Below are 9,377 nucleotides of genomic sequence, written 5' to 3' on the forward strand. Positions count from 1 at the left end.
AGTCTCGTTAAGGAGTGTGCAGTGGAAGTCGGGGGTACAGTCGTTAGACAGAACACTGGTAAGCTATCCCAAGAGACGAAAAACCTCATTAAGAAACGTCAAGCTATGAAAGCCTCAAATGCAACAGACAAAATAGAGCTGGCGGAGCTTTCGAAGCTAATCAATAGGCGTAAAGTAGCCGACATAAGAAAGTATAATATGGAGAGAATTAGAAGCCTCAAAGCTATGAAGACAAAACTGTGCATAGGCAAAAATCAGATGTATGCATTAAGGGACAAGGAAGGCAATGTCACAAACAATATGGATAGAATAGTTGAGGTAGCGGAAGAGTTCTACAGAGATCTGTACAGCAGCCGAGACAGTCAGGATGATAACGTAAGAAGCAGTATTAGCGCAGAGGAATCTGACATCCCACCAGTATTGACAGGAGAAGTAAAGAAAGCCCTAAAGGGAATGCAAAGAGGCAAAGCAGCTGGTGAGGATCAGGTAACATCAGACCTGTTGAAAGACGGTGGAGAGATTATGTTAGAAAAACTGGCCACCCTGTATACGAAGTGTCTCTCGACGGGGAGGATACCAGAATCTTGGAAGAATGCCAACATTATCTTGATCCATAAGAAAGGGGACGTCAAGGACCTGAAAAGTTACAGGCCCATAAGCTTACTGTCCGTTGTCTACAAGCTATTTACAAAAGTAATTGCTAACAGAATTAATACGACATTAGAGTTCAATCAACCAAGGGACCAGGCAGGATTTCGTACAGGCTTCTCAACAATATACCATATTCATACTATCAATCAGGTGATAGAGAAATGCGCGGAATACAACCAACCCCTATACATAGCCTTCATAGATTACGAGAAGGCATTTGACTCGGTGGAGACATCAGCAGTCATGCAGGCACTGCGGAATCAGGGCATCGACGAAGCCTACATAAACATAATGGAAGAAATCTACAGCGGCTCCACGGCCACTATAGTCCTCCATAAAGAAAGCGAGAGAATCCCAATAAAGAAGGGCGTACGGCAGGGAGACACGATCTCTCCAATGTTATTCACCGCGTGTTTACAGGAGGTTTTCAGGGCCCTAGATTGGGAAGAATTAGGGATAAGAGTTAATGGAGAGTATCTCAGTAACCTACGATTCGCTGATGACATTGCATTGATGAGTAACGCGGGAGACGAATTACAGCTCATGATTACTGAACTGGATACGGAAAGTAGACGAGTAGGTCTGAAAATTAATATGCATAAAACTAAAGTAATGTGGAACAATCTTGGCAGAGAACAGCGCTTTGCGATAGGTGGAGAGACACTGGAAGTTGTAAAGGAGTACGTCTACTTAGGACAGGTAGTAACCGCGGAGCCGAACCATGAGAGTGAAATAAGTAGAAGAATAAGGATGGGATGGGGCTCATTCGGCAAACATTCTCAAATCATGAATGGTAATCTACCACTATCCCTCAAGAGAAAGGTTAATAACAGCTGCATCTTACCGGTACTTACCTATGGAGCAGAAACCTGGAGACATACAAAGAGGGTTCAACTTAAATTGAGGACGACGCAGCGAGCGATGGAAAGGAAAATGATAGGTGTAACCTTAAGAGACAGGAAGAGAGCAGAGTGGGTGAGGGAACAAACGGGGGTTAAGGACATCATAGTTGAAATCAAGAAGAAGAAATGCATATGGGCCGGGCACGTAGCACGTCGGCAGGATAACCGGTGGTCGTTAAGGGTAACTGACTGGATTCCAAGAGATGGTAAACGCGTGAGGGGGAGACAGAAAATTAGGTGGGTAGATGAGATTAAGAAGTTTGTAGGTATAACGTGGCAGCAGAAAGCACAGGACCGGGTTGATTGGCGGAACATGGGAGAGGCCTTTGCCCTGCAGTGGGCGTAGACAGGCTGATGATGATGATGATGATGAGGGAAGAAACTACGGAGCCATTAATATTATAGTTAGCGGCAGGTAAGTTTTGGCGTCTGTGAAATGAAACAAGTGCCGCTTTATTAGTATTTAAGACCATGAGCCATTTGCGACACCACTCGTCGAGTTTTAGTAGGTCATGCTGGAGAGTAATTGTATCTGGAACAGTAATAGATCGGTAGATTACACAGTCGTCAGCAAAGAGGCGGATGTTAGACGAAATATTATCGGGTAAGTCATTGATGTAAATTAAAAAGACGAGGGGGCCTAGAACTGTACCTTGAGGCACACCGGAGATTACGTTAGAAAGGGATGAGGGCGTGTCGTTAGCTTCTACAAATTGCTGACGGTTAGTGAGGAAGTCCTGAATCCAATTGTAGACAAGTTGATTAAGGTTTGATTGAGAGAGCTTTAGTAGTAGGCGGTTGTGGGGAACTTTGTCAAAGGCTTTCTCAAAGTCAATAAAAAGGGCGTCAACTGGTATGTTAAAGGGATACTGAAGTGGTTTTACAATTCGGTAAAACTTTGTTGTTAACAAGGACCAACATTATTGTCGACGATCGCGTAATTTTTTTCGCTGTTGTGGCAGCAGGAGCTTTAAAATACGCGAAAGAAAAGTCCGTCTTGCTCCGCCCACGCGAACGCGCCGAAAGTGTGGGCGTGACCGCAACTACGTCATCGTCGGTAGTTTTGGCCACGGTGGTAGAATAACAGGTGGCCCGACGCGGCGCTCCGCCAATGCGCCGCGCGTGTCACGGAGGTGCTCGAGTTGCCGCCGCTTTTCCGCAAGGTGGCACAAGGTACACTCTGGGCCGATATCTCCGCTCCGGCGCATTTGAAAGCATGTGACCAGTGTGCGTCGTGAGCATTTAAACTGCAATTTACATCTTTAACTTTTGAGAAAGAGATCCGCGGTGTATTTATTACACCAGAGAGGCCTAGAGCAACACTGAAGAGTTGCCGTCGCTTAGAACGGACGCGCCACTAATGAAAGCATGCAACGCAACCAGCGTTGCAGCCGCGTCTCTTCCTTTCTGCTTGGTCATCTTCGATAAATGCGGAGGCGTCCGTGGATGCAAGCGTCCGAAGAGCAAGAGCGTCCCTATGTGACGCAACCAGCGTCGCAAAGTCGCAATCAGCCTTCGAGTCATGAACGCGGCCAGATCACTGTGGTCGTGATTAGGTGATCCCACGGCTTGAGATCCGCTCTGATGCGTCGCGTTTGTTGCGCTCTGTCAAACCAACGCACGCGACCGCATCGGTGTTTCCGCTCACTTTGTAAGCTGGAACCACGGCTGAAACCACGGTGGCTCGATCTGTGCCGCTGATGCGGCGGCCACCATGGGACGAAAATGCTTCGCTCGAAATTGCAAATCTGGCTACAAAACGTGCAAAGAAAAGCTGTGTCTTCTCTCCGCGCCGAAATACGAAAAGCGACTGCAGTTGTGGAGAAATGCAATTCCACGGAAAGACCGCCAGCTACTGTTTTCCGATATACATACGATAGCGTGAAAACCAAATGTTTTTTTTTTTTTTTACTCTATACACTCGCCGGTAGAATTTTGCACGCTTTCGAAAAAAAAAAAAAAGATACGCGCGCATCTCTTGCAATCGGCACCCTGTGACAGTCATATCGGGACTACCCGCGCCGATTAAAAAAATTTAAGCTTCATAAAGCCTGGCGCTCTCACTTTTGCGGTCGAAGCTGGCAGACAGCCACTACAAGCTAGTAAAAGCACAAACAACCGGTTAAAGCCACAAAATTAGCTAGAGAAACCGGTTTTTACAGCCCAGCGAGAGCTTGCAATGCGCGTCTTTCGGCCCAAAAACTCGTCGCGAACCTAGCGGCGGCCGCGAGCAACTCGAGCAGTACGGCGACGCGCTCGCGGCGCTCGATGGACCACCTGTTTTATTCTACCACCGTGGTTTTGGCGGAGCCGTGGCCTCCGTGACTACTTCTGGCTGCGCGCGTTGGTGGAACTAATCGCGAAGGCCATGCTTTTACAGAGCTGATGGCGCCGATGACGCGGCATACCGAAGGTGACGTCATCGCCTTCGCTCAGCAGTTCAAAAAGCCCTGCGGCTGCAGCCGCTCCTTTTTTGCCAAGAAATGCCATTTGCGTTCACTTCTGTGAACTCTTACATTGGTTTTCGTATTCAGCAAGGATCAAACTATGATTACACATTCCAAAGTCATTTTTTTTTAAAAAGTGCTTCAGTGTCCCTTTAAGGTCTACGCTAGCGTTTAGGTCATGGATGAATAGTGCAAGCTGAGTATCGCATGAAAGTCCCTTTTGGAATCCATGCTGGTTAGGATGAAAAAATTTAACTGAGGTAAGGAACTTAGCAATTTGCGAATGAATTATATGTTCCTCTTTTTTTAACAGATGCTGGTTAGGAATATGGGCCTGTAACTAGATGAACCTGGTTTTGGAACCGGAGTGATCTTACCCACTTTCCAGACGTGAGGAACAATGCCGGATGAGAGTGATTGCTGAAAAATATGAGAAAGAATAACACTGGTAATTTCTTTGGTGTTTTTCAGCCCCTTAGCATTGATACCATCGATGCCGCAGGATGATGTAAGTTTTAACGATTCGATGATTTTCTGGATGCCCTGAGGTGAAAAAATGACGTCTGGCATGGTGGGGTAGTTGTGGGAGGAGACATCAGGGAGGTTTTCAGTGGGTTCTCTGCTAAAAACGGAAGAAAAGGTAAGGTTTAGTGCTTCATGATTGAATATGGAGATATCCACCCAGGTGTACGTTTGGGCACGAGCCTTCATGAAGCCTTGGGTTTTAGGGACAACAATGGAAAGCTGAATACAACCGCGATTGAAATAAGTAAGAGACGGTTAGAGTATTGGTGGCAGAAAATTAGAGAGAAAGGGCACAAATAAATATTGGGAAAAAATAAGGACAGTCTGCCGTAAAGGGCAGAGAACTGGGCTGAGAATTTACGTTTTTTGTTTTTTTTTTCCTGTAGCAAGATAGATTTTATCGAAGTAGAGGCATTAGGCCAACATAAAAAAAGAAAAAGGAAATAGATTTTTAGCATCCATCCGTCGTGGACTTTTTCCGCGGCGGAAGCCGCGCCACAGCGGCGAGCGTCTGCTACGCGCCTGATATTTTGACCACTATTAGCCAAAATTGCGGGAATTCGGGCAATATTTAATACTGCGTCACTGCAACATCATACTGCAGCGACTCATCGCACAGAGAACGCGTTTGTGTGTTGTGAAACGCGGATTTTGTATATTTCCTTTCAGCTGGTTTGACACCGCAATGGTCCACGCTTACGCGGCTGTTTGAGGACCGCATTCTGCGCGCTCTTCATCGTGAGAGACGGCGCTTAATAACCCCTTCAGGGTTTTCGCCGTACATGTACGGCAGAAGCTTCCTGGTACCAAAGGGTTTTCGTCGTACATGTACGGCATAGCGTTTTCTTTTAAAATGCGCGCCTTTTTCGATCATTTCTTTTCTTTGGCCTGTGCTGCCACACTTCAGGAATACGTGGAATTTTTTTTCATGCGCCGATGTCTCTCCGTTGTATTTTTTTTTTTCGCTTCCCAAAACGGCGCGCCGCCTATCGCTTGCCCATCCGAGCGCGTTCTCGGTGCAGCTGGTTTAAAGTGCGCGCCTTTTTCGATGATTTCTCTTGCTTGGCATGTGCTGCCACGCTTCGGGAATACGTGAAATTTTTTTCATGCGCCGATGTCTCTCCGTTGTTGCTTTCTTTATGCTTCGCAAAATGGCGCGCCGCGCGCCGGCTATCGCTTGCGCAACCGAGAGCGCCCGCGGCGCGGTTTGGTTTCAAACGCGCGCTTTCTCCCATTTCTCTTGCTTGGAATGTGCTGCCACGCTTCGGGAATACGTGTAATTTTTTTATTGCGCCAGTGTCTCGCCGTCTTTTTTTTTTTCTTTCCAAAAAGGCGCGGCTGCTTGTAGTCTCGCATCAGAACGCGCGCACGCGGTCCGGCTGGTTTCGGTTTTGTCCTTCGGGTGGTTTTCGCTTCTTGCGCCCGCAAAGCTGATGGCTGTTTGGTTTCTATATCTCTCAAAGGGTGACCGCTTGTTACTCTCTCGTTTATTGCACCCCGGCGCGCGATTACATCTGTTTCCGTGCGGCGCTAAATTACACAAACGACGCCGCCGTGATTGCCTTTCCTGTTTTGGGGTATCCGAAAAACTAACTATTTGTTGGCGATAAGACGAAGTATTACTGTAGCTTTTTCACTCGTTTTGCTTTCCAGACGGGCGCACAACCATATTTTTCTTCCGTGCGCTCACTGACGCAGTTCGCTTACGCTATGGAAGCGCGCGCCGGTTGCGCTGCTGCCGGTGAGTCGAGCAGCGATTCTTCCGATGCGGACTATTCCCAAAGTGCCGAATCAGAATCTGATTCATTGGATTTCAGTTCGTCAGACGAGGATTTTTTGACTAGTTCAGACTCCGATGACGATCAAGGAGCGACATCTGAAACGCGTGAGCGGGGAGCCATGCTTCAAAGGCTATCACACGCTGAAAAGTTTTTAGTGTTAGAGCAGGAGCGTTTTTAACCGGAAACGTACTCTGGTGTGCTTATTTTTGTATGCTTGTGAGCTATGTTTAATAAAATGCATAATTTTATTGACTTTACGGTCACGAAAAAGAATTTAGACAATTTTTTTCTTAAATAGAATCGTCTGAAGAATTTATTTCAGCAATAAAAAAATTACACATTTTTGGACTGGATTTCGCGAAAAAATTCGACCCTCAAAGGGTTTACGTTCGTGTTTAATGACGAACGTAAACTTGCTGCAGGAGAGAATAAAGTGGAGATAACCAGGAGAACGTAGCAGATATGCATGTAGTAAATGACTAGCTCATGCTAACGCGTTTGCACCCTTCATATCCTTTCTTTTATTTCGGCGTTTGATTTGTTTTACAAGGCTGCCTCCCACGCTCTGCTGTTTCAAGCCTTTTCATGCGAAGCCGAATGTGTCCATCGGCGTGGCCGCGGTACCCAAAGTAAAAAAAAAAAAATTACTCGCGTAACTCGCGTCTCGTTCACTTGGTATACACGAAAGTTGGCATGGAGGGGCACGAATTGTATGCCTAACATGACCGACATGTCATTGGTGGAACCACTAACTTGACATGCTTGCCATTTGCGTAACGACTAACAATAATAATATGGCGTGTGACGCGCAAACACGCTTTCTTCGGCCAGAAATAATTCTGAAGATGTGTGCACTGACGATTTGTCCCCGTCAGGTGTTAAAAACGTGGTGGTCACCAATATTGATGTCAACATGTAAGATACCCATACATCTTGAAGAACGGACCGCATAGGTAAAATGTAAGCGAAAAAAAATTTGCCAGATCCTGTCCCGTGGGAGTCGATGTTATGCGAAGCATGCGGCGGGAAGGTGACTGTGGCATAATTTTTTTTACTGAGCGAAACGTTACAAAATGACGTCAAAGATTTTATAAATTTTGTACGCACAGATATATGTTGAACAGCCCCATATGTGTCATATAACCAGTTGTTTACAGTTGGGTAACGCTGCCAACGGCAACGTGGGTATTACCAACACCAGAAGCGGTAAGCTGATACTTGTCCCTTATGATGGAGAACGCAGGCACGTTTCACGAACCCGTGTGCATTTGTGGAAGAAGTTCTTGACAGTTCTAGAACAAGGTCATCATCAGCGTGATCAGTGAGCATCAGCAGCTGGTCATGACTTGTTTTCGGATCCGGTCGTGATCACGGTGACGAGGGTTCCATGTGTAGCGAAGTGTGAGGTATAGTACAGCTGTTGGAATTCGTGGATGCCTCGGCCATTTCGTCGACAAATTGTCTGTCGATAGAGCCGGCGACATGTCGTAACCTGAAGTCACCCTTCGCGTTGGTGAGGTATAGGCCGTCGAGGCTGGTAGGTCTGGATAGTGCTACGTAGACCAACATCAGTGGATGGCGCTTGTCGTATTCGTAGACTACCCGGGCGTATGTGGCCTACGTAGCCTAGTCTACAAAGCGGCTGTCAATCAATCTGGCATCATCCTCGGTCAGCATGAGGCCATCGCCCAGCCTCGTAAGAAATAAAGAGGACACTGCGCCGTTCTGTTGGACGAAGTGCACTTTACACACTTAACATTTCTACACCCTTAAGGGTGTAAAAAGGGTGTTAATGACATTAACACCCTTTTTCGCATTGTACAACACCCTTTTTGCTTTATATACACCCTAAGAGAAGGGTGTGCGCGGAAAAAGGGTGTTAATGTCTTTCATAAGGGTGTTAATGGAAGAACGTAAGGGTGTACATTGAAGCATTAAGCTGCATCCATGCATGCATATTAAAATCGCGTGCATTGCGCAATGCGTCTGTTGTTGTACTGCCTTTTCTAAGGTTACGATGTCAGTGACATTACAGATACAAAGAAATGGTGGAGCTATGGGCACAATGTTAGTTCTCGGCGTGATATTTTATTTTCACATAGACAAGCGACGAAGTATCATTGCTTCAGAAAATACTACAAGATTAGAGTAAATGTATAAGAAAATCAGCAAACACTTTTTTTTGCACAGGCTCGAGGTGTGCCCTACCGTTTCATATTTTCCACAATATATGCCAACCGCATGAACATTGATACGAGCTATTGCCAGCACCTATACAAATGTAGAAACAATTTAAAACAAAAGTTGATTTCATTACAAAGCATTTCTGGGTATAAAGCTGTAAGTGGGACAGAAAACTTTCTGCCGGCATGAACACTGTTCACTTAGCCAATAAGATAGACAAAAAAGAATTACTTTGAACAGACCAAGATATAGGATAATATAGTACAATTGTACATGTGGAATGTATAGAATATAGAGCACGCAATTCTAACATACATAAATATACATACATGACACACCGATGCATAAAGTTTCACGACCCACTTGTTTAAGCGCGTGCATTGGGAAATGTATCTGTGTTATGAATTTTTCGTCCACAAACATCAGAGTAAGCCGAGGCCTCACTGAGGTTCATTAAACAAGATGGGACACAATGACACTAGCCTTGCGGTACTATTAGCCACCTAACGTAAACAATATGGAAGCTAACTCTTTGACACCCGAATTCGTATCACTCATCCATGCAAGGGAAACCTGCAGGGAAATCATTATCGGTTCCACATACCATGCCAAGAACTGGCCGCACAATTTCTCCGCGTTAATGATTTCCGCACAGTAGCACTTGGAAAAGGAAAGCAAGGATTCGGAAGGAAATCAATGTCACTTTAAGGGGACACACATGAGTAGCAATAATGTTAGCACCGTGCTACACAACGAGGAAGATGAGAACATAGGCGTGCTCAGAGTCCTCCATCTGGGGTGGGGGGGGGGGGGGGGGGTGGAGGCATGTCTCACCGCAGCAACCCCCCTCCCCCTTCCTCTTTGTCGAGTCCAAAAGGAACAAAACA

Source organism: Rhipicephalus sanguineus, chromosome 1 (assembly GCF_013339695.2).
Source record: "Rhipicephalus sanguineus isolate Rsan-2018 chromosome 1, BIME_Rsan_1.4, whole genome shotgun sequence".
Classification (NCBI taxonomy): Eukaryota; Metazoa; Arthropoda; class Arachnida; order Ixodida; family Ixodidae; genus Rhipicephalus; species Rhipicephalus sanguineus.